Source organism: Ranitomeya imitator, chromosome 3, assembly GCF_032444005.1.
Source record: "Ranitomeya imitator isolate aRanImi1 chromosome 3, aRanImi1.pri, whole genome shotgun sequence".
NCBI classification, from domain to species: Eukaryota; Metazoa; Chordata; class Amphibia; order Anura; family Dendrobatidae; genus Ranitomeya; species Ranitomeya imitator.
The window spans coordinates 47483110-47505198 of NC_091284.1; positions in this window are offsets into that span (position 1 = coordinate 47483110).

Below are 22089 nucleotides of genomic sequence, written 5' to 3' on the forward strand. Positions count from 1 at the left end.
CTTTATTGGCTTTTCTTGCTTGCTGGAAGCTCTGAGACGCAGAGGGAGCACCTCCGTACCGTTAGTCGGTGCGGAGGGTCTTTTTGCCCCTCTGCGTGGTTGTTTGTAGGTTTTTGTATTGACCGCAAAGCTATCTTTCCTATCCTCGGTCTATTCAGTAAGTCGGGCCACACTTTGCTAAATCTATTTCATCTCTGTGTTTGTATTTTCATCTTACTCACAGTCATTATATGTGGGGGGCTGCCTTTTCCTTTGGGGAATTTCTCTGAGGCAAGGTAGGTTTATTTTTCTATCTTTAGGGCTAGTTAGTTTCTCAGGCTGTGCCGAGTTGCATAGGGAGCTGTTATGTTTGCTAATGACAGGTGTTATGAAGGCAATCCAGAAACACAGTGTGCTTAGCGATCAGAGCGCACACAGTGATCTGACAAATACCCAAAAATACAAGAACGAGCTCTGAGACGTGGAAACTCTGTAGACTGCACACCTGATCCTATCCTAAACACAACTAAAAGCGGCTGTGGATTGCGCCTAACAACTACCTAGGCAACTCGGCACAGCCTAAGAAACTAGCTAGCCTGAAGATAGAAAAATAGGCCTGACTTGCCCCAGAGAAATTCCCCAAAGGAAAAGGCAGCCCCCCACATATAATGACTGTGAGTAAGATGAAAAGACAAAACGTAGGGATGAAATAGATTCAGCAAAGTGGGGCCCGATATTCTAGGACAGAGCGAGGACAGTAAAGCGAACTTTGCAGTCTACAAAAAACCCTAAAGCAAAACCACGCAAAGGGGGCAAAAAAAACCCACCGTGCCGAACTAACGGCACGGCGGTACACCCTTTGCATCTCAGAGCTTCCAGCAAAACAAAAGACAAGCTGGACAGAAAAAAAGCAACAAAAAAGCAAAAAGCACTTAGCTATACAGAGCAGCAGGTCACAGGAACAATCAGGAGAAGCTCAGATCCAACACTGAAACATTGACAAGGAGCAAGGATAGCAGCATCAGGCGGAGTTAAGTAATGAAGCAGTTAACGAGCTCACCAGAACACCTGAGGGAGGAAGCTCAGAAGCTGCAGTACCACTTGTGACCACAGGAGTGAATTCAGCCACAGAATTCACAACAGTACCCCCCCTTGAGGAGGGGTCACCGAACCCTCACCAGAGCCCCCAGGCCGACCAGGATGAGCCGCATGAAAGGCACGAACAAGATCGGAAGCATGAACATCAGAGGCAAAAACCCAGGAATTATCTTCCTGAGCATAACCCTTCCATTTAACCAGATACTGGAGTTTCCGTCTAGAAACACGAGAATCCAAAATCTTCTCCACAATATACTCCAATTCTCCCTCCACCAAAACCGGGGCAGGAGGCTCAACAGATGGAACCATAGGTGCCACGTATCTCCGCAACAACGACCTATGGAATACATTATGTATGGAAAAGGAGTCTGGGAGTGTCAAACGAAAAGACACAGGATTGAGAACCTCAGAAATCCTATACGGACCAATAAAACGAGGTTTAAATTTAGGAGAGGAAACCTTCATAGGAATATGACGAGAAGATAACCAAACCAGATCCCCAACACGAAGTCGGGGACCCACACGGCGTCTGCGATTAGCGAAAAGTTGAGCTTTCTCCTGGGACAAGATCAAATTGTCCACTACCTGAGTCCAGATCTGCTGCAACCTATCCACCACAGAATCCACACCAGGACAGTCCGAAGACTCAACCTGTCCTGAAGAGAAACGAGGATGGAACCCAGAATTGCAAAAAAATGGAGAAACCAAGGTAGCCGAGCTGGCCCGATTATTAAGGGCGAACTCAGCCAACGGCAAAAAGGACACCCAATCATCCTGGTCTGCAGAAACAAAACATCTCAGATATGTTTCCAAGGTCTGATTGGTTCGTTCGGTCTGGCCATTAGTCTGAGGATGGAAAGCCGAGGAAAAGGATAGGTCAATGCCCATCCTACCACAAAAGGCTCGCCAAAACCTTGAAACAAACTGGGAACCTCTGTCAGAAACAATATTCTCAGGAATGCCATGCAACCGAACCACATGCTGAAAGAACAAAGGTACCAAATCAGAGGAGGAAGGCAATTTAGCCAAGGGCACCAGATGGACCATTTTAGAAAAGCGATCACAGACCACTAGTGTTGAGCGATACCGTCCGATACTTGAAAGTATCGGTATCGGATAGTATCGGCCGATACCCGAAAAATATCGGATATCGCCGATACCGATATCCGATACCAATACAAGTCAATGGGACATCAAGTATCGGAATGTATCCTCATGGATCCCAGGGTCTGAAGGAGAGGAAACTCTCCTTCAGGCCCTGGGATCCATATTAAAGTGTAAAATAAAGAATTAAAATAAAAAATATTGTTATATTCACCTCTCCGGCGGCCCCTGGACATCAGCGGGAGGATCCGGCGTCCGGCACGGCTTCTTTCTTCAAAATGCGCGCCTTCAGGACCTGTGGAATGACGTCCCGGCTTCTGATTGGTCGCGTGCCGCCCATGTGACCGCCACGCGACCAATCAGAAGCCGCGACGTCATTCCTCAGGTCCTAGAAGGCGCTCATTCTAGGACTTTAGCTGAGGAATGACGTCGCGGCTTCTGATTGGTCGCGTGGCGGTCACATGGGCGGCACGCGACCAATCAGAAGCCGGGACGTCATTCCACAGGTCCTGAAGGCGCGCATTTTGAAGAAAGAAGCCGTGCCGGACGCCGGATCCTCCCGCTGATGTCCAGGGGCCGCCGGAGAGGTGAATATAACAATATTTTTTATTTTAATTCTTTATTTTACACTTCCGATACCGATACCCGATATCACAAAAATATCGGATCTCGGTATCGGAATTCCGATACCGCAAGTATCGGCCGATACCCGATACTTGCGGTATCGGAATGCTCAACACTACAGACCACCCAAATGACTGACATCTTTTGAGAAACGGGAAGGTCAGAAATGAAATCCATCGAAATATGTGTCCAAGGCCTCTTTGGGACCGGCAAGGGCAAAAGCAACCCACTGGCACGAGAACAGCAGGGCTTAGCCCTAGCACAAATCCCACAGGACTGCACAAAAGTACGTACATCCCGTGACAGAGATGGCCACCAGAAGGATCTAGCCACTAACTCTCTGGTACCAAAGATTCCAGGATGACCAGCCAACACCGAACAATGAAGTTCAGAGATAAGTTTATTAGTCCACCTATCAGGGACGAACAGTTTCTCTGCTGGACAACGATCAGGTTTATTCGCCTGAAATTTTTGCAGCACCCGCCGCAAATCAGGGGAGATGGCAGACACAATGACTCCTTCCTTGAGGATACCCGCTGGCTCAGATATACCCGGAGAGTCGGGCACAAAACTCCTAGACAGAGCATCCGCCTTCACATTTTTAGAGCCCGGAAGGTACGAAATCACAAAGTCGAAGCGGGCAAAAAATAACGACCAACGGGCCTGTCTAGGATTCAAGCGCTTGGCAGACTCGAGATAAGTCAAGTTCTTATGATCAGTCAATACCACCACGCGATGCTTAGCTCCTTCAAGCCAATGACGCCACTCCTCGAATGCCCACTTCATGGCCAGCAACTCTCGATTGCCCACATCATAATTACGCTCAGCGGGCGAAAACTTCCTGGAAAAGAAAGCACATGGTTTCATCACTGAGCAATCAGAACCTCTCTGTGACAAAACCGCCCCTGCTCCAATCTCAGAAGCATCAACCTCGACCTGGAACGGAAGAGAAACATCTGGCTGACACAACACAGGGGCAGAACAAAAACGACGCTTCAACTCCTGAAAAGCTTCCACAGCAGCAGAAGACCAATTAACCAAATCAGCACCCTTCTTGGTCAAATCGGTCAATGGTTTGGCAATGCTAGAAAAATTACAGATGAAGCGACGATAAAAATTAGCAAAGCCCAGGAACTTTTGCAGACTTTTCAGAGATGTCGGCTGAATCCAATCCTGGATGGCTTGGACCTTAACTGGATCCATCTCGATAGTAGAAGGGGTAAAGATGAACCCCAAAAATGAAACTTTCTGCACACCGAAGAGACACTTTGATCCCTTCACAAACAAAGAGTTAGCACGCAGGACCTGAAAAACCATTCTGACCTGCTTCACATGAGACTCCCAATCCTCTGAGAAGATCAAAATGTCATCCAAGTAAACAATCAGGAATTTATCCAGATACTCACGGAAGATGTCATGCATAAAAGACTGAAACACAGATGGAGCATTGGCAAGTCCGAACGGCATCACTAGATACTCAAAATGACCCTCGGGCGTATTGAATGCAGTTTTCCATTCATCTCCTTGCCTGATTCTCACCAGATTATACGCACCACGAAGATCTATCTTAGTGAACCAACTAGCCCCCTTAATCCCAGCAAACAAGTCAGATAACAATGGCAAGGGATACTGAAATTTAACAGTGATCTTATTAAGAAGGCGGTAATCAATACACGGTCTCAGCGAACCATCCTTCTTGGCTACAAAGAAGAACCCTGCTCCCAGTGGTGATGACGATGGGCGAATATGTCCCTTCTCCAGGGATTCCTTCACATAACTGCGCATAGCGGCGTGTTCGGACACGGATAAATTAAATAATCGACCTTTTGGGAATTTACTACCAGGAATCAAATTGATAGCACAATCACAATCCCTATGCGGAGGTAAAGCATCGGACTTGGGCTCTTCAAATACATCCTGATAATCAGACAAGAACTCTGGGACCTCAGAAGGGGTGGATGACGAAATCGACAAAAATGGAACATCACCATGTACCCCCTGACAACCCCAGCTGGATACCGACATGGAATTCCAATCCAATACTGGATTATGGGTTTGTAGCCATGGCAACCCCAACACGACCACATCATGCAGATTATGCAACACCAGAAAGCGAATAACTTCCTGATGTGCAGGAGCCATGCACATGGTCAGCTGGGCCCAGTATTGAGGTTTATTCTTGGCCAAAGGTGTAGCATCAATTCCTCTCAATGGAATAGGACACCGCAAAGGCTCCAAGAAAAACCCACAACGTTTAGCATAATCCAAATCCATCAGATTCAGGGCAGCGCCCGAATCCACAAACGCCATGACAGAAAACGACGACAAAGAGCATATCAAGGTAATGGACAGAAGGAATTTGGACTGTACAGTACCAATGACGGCAGACCTAGCGGACCGCTTAGTGCGCTTAGGACAATCAGAAATAGCATGAGTGGAATCACCACAGTAGAAACACAGACCATTCAGACGTCTGTATTCCTGCCGTTCAACTCTAGTCATAGTCCTATCGCACTGCATAGGCTCAGGTTTAACCTCAGGCAGTACCGCCAAATGGTGCACAGATTTACGCTCGCGCAAGCGTCGACCGATCTGAATGGCCAAAGACAAAGACTCATTCAAACCAGCAGGCATAGGAAATCCCACCATGACATCCTTAAGAGCCTCAGAGAGACCCTTTCTGAACAAAGCTGCCAGCGCAGATTCATTCCACTGAGTGAGTACTGACCATTTCCTAAATTTCTGACAATATACTTCTATATCATCCTGACCCTGGCACAAAGCCAGCAAATTTTTCTCAGCCTGATCCACTGAATTAGGCTCATCGTACAGCAATCCGAGCGCCAGGAAAAACGCATCGACACTACTCAATGCAGGGTCTCCTGGCACAAGAGAAAATGCCCAGTCTTGAGGGTCGCCGCGCAAAAAAGAAATAATAATCAAAACCTGTTGAATAGGATTACCAGAAGAATGAGGTTTCAAGGCCAGAAATAGCTTACAATTATTTTTGAAACTTAGAAACTTAGTTCTATCTCCAAAAAAAAAATCAGGAATAGGAATTCTTGGTTCTAACATAGATTTCTGATCAATAGTATCTTGAATTTTTTGTACATTTATAACGAGATTATCCATTGAAGAGCACAGACCCTGAATATCCATGTCCACACCTGTGTCCAGAATCACCCAAATGTCTAGGGGAAAAAAAAAAAAAAGTGAACACAGAGCAGAAAAAAAAAAATGATGTCAGAACTTTTTCTTTCCCTCTATTGAGAATCATTAGTTTGGGCTCCTTGTACTGTTATGTTTGCTAATGACAGGTGTTATGAAGGCAATCCAGAAACACAGTGTGCTTAGCGATCAGAGCGCACACAGTGATCTGACAAATACCCAAAAATACAAGAACGAGCTCTGAGACGTGGAAACTCTGTAGACTGCACACCTGATCCTATCCTAAACACAACTAAAAGCGGCTGTGGATTGCGCCTAACAACTACCTAGGCAACTCGGCACAGCCTAAGAAACTAGCTAGCCTGAAGATAGAAAAATAGGCCTGACTTGCCCCAGAGAAATTCCCCAAAGGAAAAGGCAGCCCCCCACATATAATGACTGTGAGTAAGATGAAAAGACAAAACGTAGGGATGAAATAGATTCAGCAAAGTGGGGCCCGATATTCTAGGACAGAGCGAGGACAGTAAAGCGAACTTTGCAGTCTACAAAAAACCCTAAAGCAAAACCACGCAAAGGGGGCAAAAAAACCCCACCGTGCCGAACTAACGGCACGGCGGTACACCCTTTGCGTCTCAGAGCTTCCAGCAAAACAAAAGACAAGCTGGACAAAAAAAAAGCAACAAAAAAGCAAAAAGCACTTAGCTATACAGAGCAGCAGGTCACAGGAACAATCAGGAGAAGCTCAGATCCAACACTGAAACATTGACAAGGAGCAAGGATAGCAGCATCAGGCGGAGTTAAGTAATGAAGCAGTTAACGAGCTCACCAGAACACCTGAGGGAGGAAGCTCAGAAGCTGCAGTACCACTTGTGACCACAGGAGTGAATTCAGCCACAGAATTCACAACAGGGAGCGTTAGGCGCAATCCACGGCTACCTCTAGTGTGGTGTGTTAGGATTAGGGATTGCGGTCAGCAGAGTTTCCACGTCTCAGAGCTCGTCCTTTGTTTTTGGTAATTTGTTGTGATAGGCAATTCAGTATCACAATGGACATAGCGGTCAGAGCACATACAGTGATCTGACAATAACCCAAAATAATAGAACGAGCTCTGAGACGTGGGAACTCTGCAGACCGCAATCCCTAATCCTCTCCAAACAACACTAGAGGCAGCCGTGGATTGCGCCTAACTCTGCCTATGCAACTCGGCACAGCCTGAGAAACTAACTAGCCTGAAGATAGAAAATAAGCCTACCTTGCCTCAGAGAAATACCCCAAAGGAAAAGGCAGCCCCCCACATATAATGACTGTGAGTTAATTTGAAAAGACAAACGTAGGGATGAAATAGATTCAGCAAAGTGAGGCCCGACTTTCTTAACAGAGCGAGGATAGGAAAGATAGCTTTGCGGTCTACGCAAAACCCTAAAGAAAACCACGCAAAGGGGGCAAAAAGACCCTCCGTACCGAACTAACGGCACGGAGGTACACCCTTTGCGTCCCAGAGCTTCCAGCAAAACAATTAGACAAGCTGGACAGAAAAAATAGCAAACAAATAGCAAAGAAGAACTTAGCTATGCAGAGCAGCAGGCCACAGGAAAGATCCAGAGAAAAAACAAGTCCAACACTGGAACATTGACAGGAAGCATGGATCAAAGCATTAGGTGGAGTTAAGTAGAGAAGCACCTAACGACCTCACCAGATCACCTGAGGGAGGAAATTCAGAAGCCGCAGTACCACTTTCCTCCACAAACGGAAGCTCCCAGAGAGAATCAGCCGAAGTACCACTTGTGACCACAGGAGGGAGCTCTGCCACAGAATTCACAACAGTAATTGTCAGGTCACTTTGTGTGCTCTGAACTTCAATGTCCATTGTGGTTCTGAATTACCTGTTCATAACAGTACTGGAGGCCCAAAGTACTAATGCTTCTCAATAGAGGGAAAAGAGAAGTTCTGAGACCATTTTTTTTTCTTTGCACTGTGTTCTGTCTTTCTTTTCCCCTTTACATCAGGGTGATTCAGAACACAGGTGTGGACATGGACATTCAAGGTCTGTTCTCTTTGATTGATAATCTCGCTATAAATGTACAGAATATTCAAGATTTAGTGGTTCAGAATCCTATGTTAGAACCTAAGATTCCTATTCCTGAGTTATTTTTTGGAGATAGAGCAAAGTTTTTGAATTTTAAAAATAATTGTAAACTATTTTTGGCTTTGAAACCCCGCTCCTCTGGTGACCCAGTACAACAAGTTAAGATCATTATTTCTTTATTACGTGGCGACCCTCAAGACTGGGCATTTTCCCTTGCGCCAGGAGATCCTGCATTATGTAATATTGATGCGTTTTTTCTGGCGCTCGGATTGCTGTACGACGAACCTAATTCAGTGGATCAGGCAGAGAAAAATTTGCTGGCTCTGTGTCAGGGTCAGGATGAGATAGAGATTTATTGTCAGAAGTTTAGAAAGTGGTCCGTGCTCACTCAATGGAATGAATGTGCGCTGGCAGCTATTTTCAGAAAGGGTCTCTCTAAAGCCCTTAAGGATGTCATGGTGGGATTTCCTATGCCTGCTGGTCTGAATGAGTCTATGTCTTTGGCCATTCAGATCGGTCGACGCTTGCGCGAGCGTAAATCTGTGCACCATTTGGCGGTATTATCTGAGCATGAACCTGAGCCTATGCAGTGCGATAGGACTTTGACCAGAGCTGAAAGGCAAGAACACAGACGTCAGAATGGGCTGTGTTTCTACTGTGGTGATTCCACTCATGCTATCTCCGATTGTCCTAAGCGCACTAAGCGGTTCGTTAGGTCTGCCACCATTGGTACGGTACAGTCGAAATTTCTTTTGTCCGTTACTTTGATCTGATCTTTGTCTTCCTATTCTGTCATGGCATTTGTGGATTCAGGCGCTGCCCTAAATTTGATGGACTTGGAGTTTGCTAGGCGCTGTGGGTTTGTCTTGGAGCCCTTGCAGTGTCCTATTCCATTGAGAGGAATTGATGCTACGCCTTTGGCCAAGAATAAGCCTCAGTATTGGACCCAGCTGACCATGTGCATGGCTCCTGCGCACCAGGAGGATATTCGCTTTCTGGTGTTGCATAATCTGCATGATGTGGTCGTGTTGGGGTTGCCATGGCTACAAGTCCATAACCCAGTATTAGATTGGAAATCAATGTCTGTGTCCAGCTAGGGTTGTCAGGGGGTACATGGTGATGTTCTATCTCTGTCTATCTCATCATCCACCCCTTCTGAGGTCCCAGAGTTCTTGTCTGATTACCGGGATGTATTTGATGAGCCCAAGTCCAATGCCCTACCTCCGCATAGGGATTGTGATTGTGCTATCGATTTGATTCCTGGTAGTAAGTTTCCTAAGGGTCGACTGTTTAATTTATCTGTACCTGAGCACGCCGCTATGCGGAGTTACGTGAAGGAGTCCTTGGAGAAGGGTCATATTCGCCCGTCATCGTCGCCATTGGGAGCAGGGTTCTTTTTTGTATCCAAGAAGGATGGTTCGCTGAGACCTTGTATTGATTACCGCCTTCTAAATAAAATTACGGTCAAATTTCAGTACCCCTTGCCGCTGCTGTCTGATTTGTTTGCTCGGATTAAGGGGGCTAGTTGGTTCACCAAGATAGATCTTCGTGGTGCGTATAATCTTGTGCGTATTAAACGGGGCGATGAATGGAAAACAGCATTTAATACGCCCGAAGGCCATTTTGAGTACCTGGTTATATCATTCGGACTTTCTAATGCTCCATCAGTGTTTCAGTCCTTTATGCATGACATCTTCCGAGAGTACCTGGATAAATTCCTGATTGTATACTTGGATGATATTTTGGTCTTCTCGGATGATTGGGAGTCTCATGTGAAGCAGGTCAGAATGGTGTTCCAGGTCCTGCGTGCTAATTCTTTGTTTGTGAAGGGGTCAAAGTGTCTCTTTGGTGTTCAGAAGATTTCATTTTTGGGGTTCATTTTTTCTCCTTCTACTATCGAGATGGACCCTGTTAAAGTTCAGGCCATTTATGATTGGACTCAGCCAACATCTCTGAAGAGTCTGCAGAAGTTCCTGGGCTTTGCTAATTTTTATCGTCGCTTCATCGCTAATTTTTCTAGCATTGCTAAACCGTTGACTGATTTAACCAAGAAGGGTGCTGATGTGGTCAATTGGTCTTCGGCTGCTGTGGAAGCTTTTCCGGAGTTGAAGCGTCGTTTTTCTTCTGCCCCTGTGTTGTGCCAACCAGATGTTTTGCTTCCGTTCCAGGTCGAGGTTGATGCTTCCGAAATTGGAGCAGGGGCTGTTTTGTCGCAGAGAAGTTCTGATTGCTCGGTGATGGAACCATGCGCCTTCTTTTCCAGCAAATTTTCGCCTGCTGAGCGAAATTATGATGTTGGCAATCGAGAGTTGCTAGCCATGAAGTGGGCATTCGAGGAGTGGCGTCATTGGCTTGAAGGAGCTAAGCATCGCGTGGTGGTCTTGACTGATCACAAAAACTTGACTTATCTCGAGTCTGCCAAACAGTTGAATCCTAGACAGGCTCGTTGGTCGCTGTTTTTCTCCCGTTTTGACTTTGTGGTTTCGTACCTTCCGGGCTCTAAAAATGTGAAGGCGGATGCCCTGTCTAGGAGTTTTGTGCCCGATTCTCCGGGTTTGTCTGAGCCGGCGGGTATTCTCAAAGAGGGGGTAATTTTGTCTGCCATCTCCCCTGATTTGCGGTGGGTGCTGCAAAAATTTCAGGCTAATAGACCTGACCATTGCCCAGCAGAGAAACTGTTTGTCCCTGATAGGTGGACGAATAAAGTTATCTCTGAGGTTCATTGTTCGCTGTTGGCTGGTCATCCTGGAATCTTTGGTACTAGAGATTTGGTGGCTAGATCCTTTTGGTGGCCGTCTCTGTCGCGGGATGTGCGTTCTTTTGTGCAGTCCTGTGGGATTTGTGCTCGGGCTAAGCCCTGCTGTTCTCGTGCCAGTGGGTTGCTTTTGCCCTTGCCGGTCCCGAGGAGGCCTTGGACACATATCTCTATGGATTTTATTTCGGATCTCCCCGTCTCTCAAAGAATGTCGGTCATTTGGGTGTTTTGTGATCGCTTTTCTAAGATGGTCCATTTGGTGCCCTTGTCTAAATTGCCTTCCTCCTCTGATTTGGTGCCGTTGTTTTTCCAGCATGTGGTTCGTTTACATGGCATTCCAGAGAACATCGTTTCTGACAGAGGTTCCCAGTTTGTTTCGAGGTTTTGGCGAGCCTTTTGTGCTAGGATGGGCATTGATTTGTCTTTTTCCTCGGCTTTCCATCCTCAGACAAATGGCCAGACTGAATGAACCAATCAGACCTTGGAAACATATCTGAGATGTTTTGTTTCTGCTGATCAGGATGATTGGGTGTCCTTTTTGCCTTTGGCTGAGTTCGCCCTTAATAATCGGGCCAGCTTGGCTACTTTGGTTTCGCCGTGTTTCTGCAATTCTGGGTTCCACCCTCGTTTCTCTTCAGGGCAGGTTGAGTCTTCGGACTGTCCTGGTGTGGATACTGTGGTGGATAGGTTGCAGCAGATTTGGACTCATGTAGTGGACAATCTGACTTTGTCCCAGGAGAAGGCTCAACGTTTCGCTAACCGCAGGCGCTGTGTGGGTCCCCGACTTCGTGTTGGGGATTTGGTTTTGTTGTCATCTCGTTATATTCCTATGAAGGTTTCCTCTCCTAAATTTAAGCCTCGTTTCATTGGTCCATATAGGATTTCTGAGGTCCTTAATCCTGTGTCTTTTCGTTTGACTCTTCCAGCTTCTTTTTCCATCCATAACGTATTCCATAGGTCATTGTTGCGGAGATACGTGGCACCTGTGGTTCCATCTATTGATCCTCCTGCTCCGGTTTTGGTTGAAGGGGAATTGGAGTATATAGTGGAGAAGATTTTGGATTCTCGTGTTTCGAGACGGAAACTCCAGTATCTGGTTAAGTGGAAAGGTTATGGTCAGGAAGATAATTCCTGGGTCTTTGCCTCTAATGTCCATGCTGCCGATCTGGTTCGTGCCTTTCATGTGGCTCATCCTGGTCGGCCTGGGGGCTCTGGTGAGGGTTCGGTGACCCCTCCTCAAGGGGGGGTACTGTTGTGAATTCTGTGGCCAAGCTCCCTCCTGTGGTCGGGAGTGGTACTTCGGCTGGTTCTGTCTATGGGCTTCCTTTGGTGGATGAGAGTGGTACTGCGGCTTCTGAGTTTCCTTCCTCAGGTGATGAGGTTAAGTCGTTAGGTGCTGCTCTATTTAACTCCACCTGGTGCTTTGATCCTGGCCTCCAGTCAATGTTCTAGTATTGGTCTTGCTTCCTCCTGGATCGTTCCTGTGGCCTGTCTATCCTGCATAAGCTAAGTTTTGCTTGTGTTATTTTTGCTTGCTATTTTTTCTGTCCAGCTTGCTTTATTGGCTTTTCTTGCTTGCTGGAAGCTCTGAGACGCAGAGGGAGCACCTCCGTACCGTTAGTCGGTGCGGAGGGTCTTTTTGCCCCTCTGCGTGGTTGTTTGTAGGTTTTTGTGTTGACCGCAAAGCTATCTTTCCTATCCTCGGTCTATTCAGTAAGTCGGGCCTCACTTTGCTAAATCTATTTCATCGCTGTGTTTGTATTTTCATCTTACACACAGTCATTATATGTGGGGGGCTGCCTTTTCCTTTGGGGAATTTCTCTGAGGCAAGGTAGGCTTATTTTTCTATCTTCAGGGCTAGTTAGTTTCTCAGGCTGTGCCGAGTTGCATAGGGAGCGTTAGGCGCAATCCACGGCTACCTCTAGTGTGGTGTGTTAGGATTAGGGATTGCGGTCAGCAGAGTTTCCACGTCTCAGAGCTCGTCCTTTGTTTTTGGTAATTGTCAGGTCACTTTGTGTGCTCTGAACTTCAATGTCCATTGTGGTTCTGAATTACCTGTTCATAACACTATCCTCATAATATGGCACTGATGGGTCTAGGGCATAAGTACACATAGAAGCAGACCATGTGACCACCTTGGATCTGATGGAGAGGGGACCTAGTCCTATCTCTTTTATTTATTGGTTGATGAAGGCCTATAGATGTCTCCTTTTCATAAATTTCATAAAGTAAGTACTCCTAAGAAACTTTGTATTGTTTTAATGTGTTAATGTACATTTAGTATAGAGTAAGTGCGGCAGTATACTCACCGATTGCCATCTTCCCCAATTTCCCATGCGGTTCCTGTCTTCTTCTCACTCACGTGAATTCTCTTTTGACTTACTGGATCACATTGGAGTCTATTTGCGAGTGGAGTCACTTTTGCATTGAAAGTCTATGGAGTGTTAAAACTATCATTGTAATCATTCCTCTGATGATAAGGAGCGTGCTGAAAATTCTTCTTGAAAGGACAGTAAGTATGAGTCTAAAAAAGTTCCAACGGACACTGGCAAGATTTAAAAATTACTAATTTAGTATTTTTATTAAAAAAATAAAAAAAAAACATTTTTTTAACCTCTTCCCAACTGGGAGATTTTCCGTTTTTGCATTTTCTTTTTTTCCACCTCTTCTTCTTCTTTCTCTACTTCTTTTTCTTCCAAGACCATAACCTTTTTTTTGGTGCCATAGCCATATGAGGGCTTGCTTTTGCAGAATGAGTTGTACTTTTGAACAACACCATTATTTTTATTGCGTGATACAATAAAGTTGTGGGGCATTGTATTTACAATGTTCATTTAACAGTAAAAGTGAAATGGCAATATGATTGTTTAGGTCAGTACTATTATATAGATATTATTCATATATAGTTTATTTTTTTATTTAAGTTGCGAAAAAGTCGGAAATTTGTAGAAACAAAATTTTGGCTGGTGTCGCCATTTTCCGAGACCCGTAGCGTTTTCAAATTTTGGTCGATGGATTTATGTGAGTGATGACTTTTTCCAGAATATGAGACTAATAGCTTATTCTAATCAATGATCATTCTATAAATATACATGTAACATTACAGTGGCATCCATTTGCTTGTGCCTGTTTCTGCAGCTTTGCCATTTTACCACTATATGAATAGATCTAAGTTGCAGAACACAATACAGCCAGATGGATGAGCTAAACTCTGTAATGGGTACTTGAATAAAAATCTCACTGCACTGTTGCAGGATTTCCCAGGGCTAGTGGCTCTTTCCCTATCCCTAAATTAAGGGGTGCTTCAGCTATCCCTGCCCCCAGATTACTTCTGATGGTGAAAACTCCAAGGCCACTTGCCTTGCTGAGCTCCTAAATCTACTCTTATCAGTTCCCTCCCCCACCTAGGGAATTAGGAAGCTGTAGTGTATAAGGATACACAAACCATACAAACAAGGGAAGATGTACAGGGATAAATGAGAATACCAATCATACAAACATACACTCACAAACAATGGAGTGGAACATCGGGAAGTGCAGGAAGGAAAAAACAAATAGGAGAGGATTATGATATGCACACAGACAAATCACCGAGCAACAGTCCTCTGAACAGCACTCCAAACACTTGCTCAAACAATCAACATATCCAACTCCAGAACAATGGCAGTATGAAACTAACACTGGCAATCCCTGACTATAGGATGCATAGAAGTGGCATAGTTACAGTGATGATAGCGTCTTCAGTGCTGGCCATGTTAATGAAGTTCTCAAAGCAGCACAACACAGCACATACATGCCTCATGGCGGCCCACTCATTGGTCTTGAAGTGGTGTTGCTCCGCAGATTGACTCACCCGTGTGTGCTGCAACTCAAAAAACATTATCATGTGCTGCTGCTCGTACAGTCTTTCCAGCATATGCAAGGTGGAGTTCCACTTTGTGAGTACGTCGCATATGAGGTGGTGAGTGGAAAAGAAGAAGTAAAGCTTGTTTCACATTTACAATCAGGAGGGCTTGAAGTTTCAATTAAGAGGAGGTGGGTGAGGGACTGGTGTAAACCTTCTTTGCTGGAAGTCCTGATACCTCATGCTAAAGATGGCACAAACCATCACTATTGTAAATGTAAGGATAGTAGCACAGGTATTTGAATGATTGTGTTTCCAATAATACTTTTTTTTTACTATTTCTCGGATGGTGGTGCTGTATGATGAGTGGGGGGATGTGTTTTATGAGGGGAGGAGATGTGTATAGGTCAGAGGAGTGGCGAAGTGTAATCTTTTTTTTTAATAACTGTGTAAATTCTGGCAGCCAATCAGGGTGCAGAAAACATCCACAATGTCATGACTCAAGGGCTTATTTAACTGGCTGCCAAAGTCACATGGACCACGGTGAGTCATTGGACGTGGTATATCTCGATTTTTCCAAAGCGTTTGATACCGTGCCGCACAAGAGGTTGGTACACAAAATGAGAATGCTTGGTCTGGGGGAAAATGTGTGTAAATGGGTTAGTAACTGGCTTAGTGATAGAAAGCAGAGGGTGGTTATAAATGGTATAGTCTCTAACTGGGTCGCTGTGACCAGTGGGGTACCGCAGGGGTCAGTATTGGGACCTGTTCTCTTCAACATATTCATTAATGATCTGGTAGAAGGTTTACACAGTAAAATATCGATATTTGCAGATGATACAAAACTATGTAAAGCAGTTAATACAAGAGAAGATAGTATTCTGCTACAGATGGATCTGGATAAGTTGGAAACTTGGGCTGAAAGGTGGCAGATGAGGTTTAACAATGATAAATGTAAGGTTATACACATGGGAAGAGGGAATCAATATCACCATTACACACTGAACGGGAAACCACTGGGTAAATCTGACAGGGAGAAGGACTTGGGGATCCTAGTTAATGATAAACTTACCTGGAGCAGCCAGTGCCAGGCAGCAGCTGCCAAGGCAAACAGGATCATGGGGTGCATTAAAAGAGGTCTGGATACACATGATGAGAGCATTATACTGCCTCTGTACAAATCCCTAGTTAGACCGCACATGGAGTACTGTGTCCAGTTTTGGGCACCGGTGCTCAGGAAGGATATAATGGAACTAGAGAGAGTACAAAGGAGGGCAACAAAATTAATAAAGGGGATGGGAGAACTACAATACCCAGATAGATTAGCGAAATTAGGATTATTTAGTCTAGAAAAAAGACGACTGAGGGGCGATCTAATAACCATGTATAAGTATATAAGGGGACAATACAAATATCTCGCTGAGGATCTGTTTATACCAAGGAAGGTGACGGGCACAAGGGGGCATTCTTTGCGTCTGGAGGAGAGAAGGTTTTTCCACCAACATAGAAGAGGATTCTTTACTGTTAGGGCAGTGAGAATCTGGAATTGCTTGCCTGAGGAGGTGGTGATGGCGAACTCAGTCGAGGGGTTCAAGAGAGGCCTGGATGTCTTCCTGGAGCAGAACAATATTGTATCATACAATTATTAGGTTCTGTAGAAGGACGTAGATCTGGGTATTTATTATGATGGAATATAGGCTGAACTGGATGGACAAATGTCTTTTTTCGGCCTTACTAACTATGTTACTATGTTACTATGTTACATGTCTGTTGTGAATTCTGTGGCAGAGCTCCCTCCTGTGGTCACAAGTGGTACTTCGGCTGATTCTCTCTATGAGCTTCCGTTGGTGGAGGAGAGTGGTACTGCGGCATCTGAGTTTTCTTCCTCAGGTGATGTGGTGAAGTCGTTAGGTGCTGCTCTATTTAACTCCACCTAGTGCTTGTATCCTGGCCTCCAGTCAATGTTCTAGTATTGGACCTGTTTCCTCCTGGATCGTTCCTGTGGCCTGCTGCTCTGCATAGCTAAGTTCCGCTTTTGTTATTTTGTTTTCTGCTTTTTTCTGTCCAGCTTGCTTATTTGTTTTTTTTTTTGCTTGCTGGAAGCTCTGGGACGCAGAGGGTGTACCTCCGTGCCGTTAGTTCGGTACAGAGGGTCTTTTTGCCCCTTTGCGTGGTTGTTTGTAGGGTTTTGTGTTGACCGCAAAGTTACCTTTCCTATCCTCGCTCTGTTTAGTAAGTCGGGCCTCACTTTGCTAAATCTATTTCATCTCTACGTTTGTCTTTTCATCTTAACTCACAGTCATTATATGTGGGGGCTGCCTTTTCCTTTGGGGTATTTCTCTGAGGCAAGGTAGGCTTATTTTCTATCTTCAGGCTAGCTAGTTTCTCAGGCTGTGCCGAGTTGCATAGGGAGCGCTAGGCGCAATCCACGGCTGCCTCTAGTGTGGTTGGAGAGGATTAGGGATTGCGGTCAGCAGAGTTCCCACGTCTCAGAGCTCGTTCTATGTTTTTGGGTTATTGTCAGATCACTGTATGTGCTCTGACTTCTATGTCCATTGTGGTACTGAATTACCTCATCATAACAGCACTGGAGGCCCAAAGTACTAATGATTTTCAATAGAGGGAAAAAAGAAGTTCTGAGACCATTTTTTTTTCTCTGCACTGTGTTTTGCCTTTTTTTCCCCTAGACATTTGGGTGGTTCAGTACACAGGTGTAGCGATGGACATTAAAGGTCTGTCTTCATGTGTGGATCATCTCTCGGCAAGAGTACAAAAGATTCAAGACACTATTGATCAGAAATCTATGTTAGAACCAAGAATTCCTATTCCTGATTTGTTTTTTGGAGATAGAACTAAATTTCTGAGTTTCAAAAATAATTGTAAACTATTTCTGGCTTTGAAACCTCGCTCCTCTGGTGACCCAGTTCAACAAGTTAGGATCATTATTTCTTTTTTACGTGGTGACCCTCAGGACTGGGCATTTTCTCTTGCGCCAGGAGATCCTGCATTAAGTAATATCGATGCGTTTTTCCTGGCGCTCGGATTGCTGTACGATGAACCTAATTCAGTGGATCAGGCAGAGAAGAATTTGCTGGCTCTGTGTCAGGCTCAGGATGATATAGAGGTATATTGTCAGAAATTTAGAAAGTGGTCCGTACTCACTCAGTGGAATGAAGGTGCGCTCGCAGCTATTTTCAGAAAGGGTCTCTCTAAAGCCCTTAAGGATGTCATGGTGGGATTTCCTATGCCTGCTGGTCTGAATGAGTCTGTCTTTGGCTATTCAGATCGGTCGACGCTTGCGCGAGCGTAAATCTGTGCACCATTTGGCAGTATTATCTGAGCATAAACCTGAGCCTATGCAGTGCGATAGGACTTTGACCAGAGTTGAACGGCAAGAACACAGACGTCAGAATGGGCTGTGTTTCTACTGTGGTGATTCCACTCATGCTATCTCTGATTGTCCTAAGCGCACTAAGCGGTTCGCTAGGTCTGCCACCATTGGTACGGTACAGTCAAAATTTCTTTTGTCCGTTACCTTGATCTGCTCTTTGTCATCTTATTCTGTCATGGCATTTGTGGATTCAGGCGCTGCCCTGAATTTGATGGACTTGGAGTATGCTTGGCGTTGTGGGTTTTTCTTGGAGCCCTTGCAGTGTCCTATTCTATTGAGAGGAATTGATGTTACGCCTTTGGCCAAGAATAAGCCTCAGTACTGGACCCAGCTGACCATGTGCATGGCTCCTGCACATCAGGAGGTTATTCGCTTTCTGGTGTTGCATAATCTGCATGATGTGGTCGTGTTGGGGTTGCCATGGCTACAAGTGCATTATCCAGTATTAGATTGGAAATCCATGTCTGTGTCCGGCTGGGGTTGTCAGGGGGTACATGGTGATGTCCCATTTCTGTCTATTTCGTCATCCACCCCTTCTGAGGTTCCAGAGTTCTTGTCTGATTACCGGGATGTATTTGATGAGCCCATGTCCGATACCCTACCTCCGCATAGGGATTGTGATTGTGCTATCGATTTGATTCCTTGTAGTAAATTCCCAAAAGGTCGACTGTTTAATTTATCTGTGCCTGAGCACGCCGCTATGCGGAGTTACGTGAAGGAGTCCTTGGAGAAGGGGCATATTCGCCCGTCATCGTCGCCATTAGGAGCAGGGTTCTTTTTTGTGGCCAAGAAGGATGGTTCGCTGAGACCTTGTATAGATTACCGCCTTCTAAATAAGATCACGGTTAAATTTCAATACCCCTTGCCATTGTTATCTGATTTGTTTGCTCGGATTAAGGGGCCTAGTTGGTTCACCAAGATAGATCTTCGTGGTGCGTATAATCTTGTGCGTATTAAGCGAGGCGATGAATGGAAAACTGCATTTAATACGCCCGAGGGCCATTTTGAGTATCTAGTAATGCCATTCGGACTTGCCAATGCTCCATCAGTGTTTCAGTCCTTTATGCATGACATCTTCCGAGAGTACCTGGATAAATTCCTGATTGTATACTTGGATGATATTTTGGTCTTCTCGGATGATAGGGAATCTCATGTGAAGCAGGTCAGAACGGTGTTTCAGGTCCTGCGTGCTAATTCTTTGTTTGTGAAGGGATCAAAGTGTCTCTTTGGTGTTCAGAAGATGTCATCTTTGGGGTTCATTTTTTCCCCTTCTACTATCGAGATGGACCCTGTTAAGGTCCAAGCCATCCATGATTGGACTCAGCCGACATCTCTGAAAAGTCTGCAAAAGTTCCTGGGCTTTGCTAATTTTTATCGTCGCTTCATCTGCAATTTTTCTAGTATTGCTAAACCATTGACCGATTTGACCAAGAAGGGTGCTGATGTGGTCAATTGGTCTTCTGCTGCTGTGGAAGCTTTTCAAGAGTTGAAGCGTCGTTTTTCTTCTGCCCCTGTGTTGTCAACCAGATGTTTCGCTTCCATTCCAGGTCGAGGTTGATGCTTCTCAGATTGGAGCGGGGGCTGTTTTGTTGCAGAGAAGTTCTGATTGCTCGGTGATGAAACCATGCGCCTTCTTTTCCAGGAAGTTTTCGCCTGCTGAGCGAAATTATGATGTTGGCAATCGAGAGTTGCTGGCCATGAAGTGGGCATTCGAGGAGTGGCGTCATTGGCTTGAAGGAGCTAAGCATCGCATGGTGGTCTTGACTGATCATAAGAACTTGACTTATCTCGAGTCTGCCAAGCGGTTGAATCCCAGACAGGCTCGTTGGTCGCTGTTTTTTGCCCGTTTTGACTTTCTGGTTTCGTGCCTTCCGGGCTCTAAAAATGTAAAGGCGGATGCCCTGTCTAGGAGTTTTGTGCCCGACTCTCCGGGTTTGTCTGAGCCGGCGGGTATTCTCAAAGAGGGAGTAATTGTGTCTGCCATCTCCCCTGATTTGCGGCGGGTGATGCAAAAATTTCAGGCTAATAAACCTGATCGTTGCCCAGCGGAGAAACTGTTTGTCCCTGATAGGTGGACGAATAAAGTTATCTCTGAGGTTCATTGTTCGGTGTTGGCTGGTCATCCTGGAATCTTTGGTACCAGAGAGTTAGTGGCTAGATCCTTTTGGTGGCCATCTCTGTCGCGGGATGTGCGTTCTTTTGTGCAGTCCTGTGGGATTTGTGCTCGGGCTAAGCCCTGCTGTTCTCGTGCCAGTGGGTTGCTTTTGCCCTTGCCGGTCCCGAAGAGGCCTTGGACACATATCTCTATGGATTTTATTTCAGATCTTCCCGTCTCTCAAAAAATGTCAGTCATTTGGGTGGTTTGTGATCGCTTCTCTAAGATGGTCCATTTGGTACCCTTGTCTAAATTACCTTCCTCCTCTGATTTGGTGCCATTGTTCTTCCAGCATGTGGTTCGTTTACATGGCATTCCAGAGAATATCGTTTCTGACAGAGGTTCCCAGTTTGTTTCGAGGTTTTGGCGAGCTTTTTGTGCTAGGATGGGCATTGACTTGTCTTTTTCCTCGGCTTTCCATCCTCAGACCAATGGCCAGACCGAACGAACCAATCAGACCTTGGAAACATATCTGAGATGCTTTGTTTCTGCTGATCAGGATGACTGGGTGTCCTTTTTGCCTTTGGCTGAGTTCGCCCTTAATAATCGGGCCAGCTCGGCTACCTTGGTTTCGCCGTTTTTCTGCAACTCTGGGTTCCATCCTCGTTTCTCTTCAGGGCAGGTTGAGTCTTCGGACTGTCCTGGTGTGGATACTGTGGTGGACAGGTTGCAGCAGATTTGGACTCATGTAGTGGACAATTTGACCTTGTCCCAGGAGAAGGCTCAACGTTTCGCTAATCGCAGACGCTGTGTGGGTCCCCGACTTCGTGTTGGGGATTTGGTTTGGTTGTCTTCTCGTCATATTCCTATGAAGGTTTCCTCTCTTAAGTTTAAACCTCGTTTCATTGGTCCGTATAGGATTTCTGAGGTTCTTAATCCTGTGTCTTTTCGTTTGACCCTTCCAGATTCTTTTTCCATCCATAACGTATTCCATAGGTTATTGTTGCGGAGATACGTGGCACCTATGGTTCCATCTGTTGATCCTCCTGCTCCGGTTTTGGTGGAGGGGGAGTTGGAGTATATTGTGGAGAAGATTTTGGATTCTCGTGTTTCAAGACGGAAACTCCAGTATCTGGTTAAGTGGAAGGGTTATGCTCAGGAAGATAATTCCTGGGTCTTTGCCTCTGATGTCCATGCTCCCGATCTTGTTCGTGCCTTTCATATGGCTCATCCTGGTCGTCCTGGGGGCTCTGGTGAGGGTTCGGTGACCCCTCCTCAAGGGGGGGGTACTGTTGTGAATTCTGTGGCAGAGCTCCCTCCTGTGGTCACAAGTGGTACTTTGGCTGATTCTCTCTGTGAGCTTCCGTTGGTGGAGGAAAGTGGTACTGAGGCTTCTGAGTTTCCTTCCTCAGGTGATGTGGTGAAGTCATTAGGTTCTGCTCTATTTAACTCCACCTAGTGCTTTGATCCTGGCCTCCAGTCAATGTTCTAGTATTGGACTTGCTTCCTCCTGGATTGTTCCTGTGGCCTGCTGCTCTGCATAGCTAAGTTCCGCTTTTGTTATTTTTGTTTGCTGTTTTTTCTGTCCAGCTTGCTTATTTGGCTTTTCTTGCTTGCTGGAAGCTCTGGGACGCAGAGGGTGTACCTCCGTGCCGTTAGTCGGTATGGAGGGTCTTTTTGCCCCCTTTGCGTGGTTGTTTGTAGGGTTTTGTGTTGACCGCAAAGTTACCTTTCCTATCCTCGCTCTGTTCAGAAAGTCGGGCCTCACTTTGCTAAATCTATTTCATCTCTACGTTTGTCTTTTCATCTTACTCACAGTCATTATATGTGGGGGGCTGCCATTTCCTTTGGGGTATTTCTCTGAGGAAAGGTAGGCTTATTTTCTATCTTCAGGCTAGCTAGTTTCTTAGGCTGTGCCGAGTTGCATAGGGAGCGTTAGGCGCAA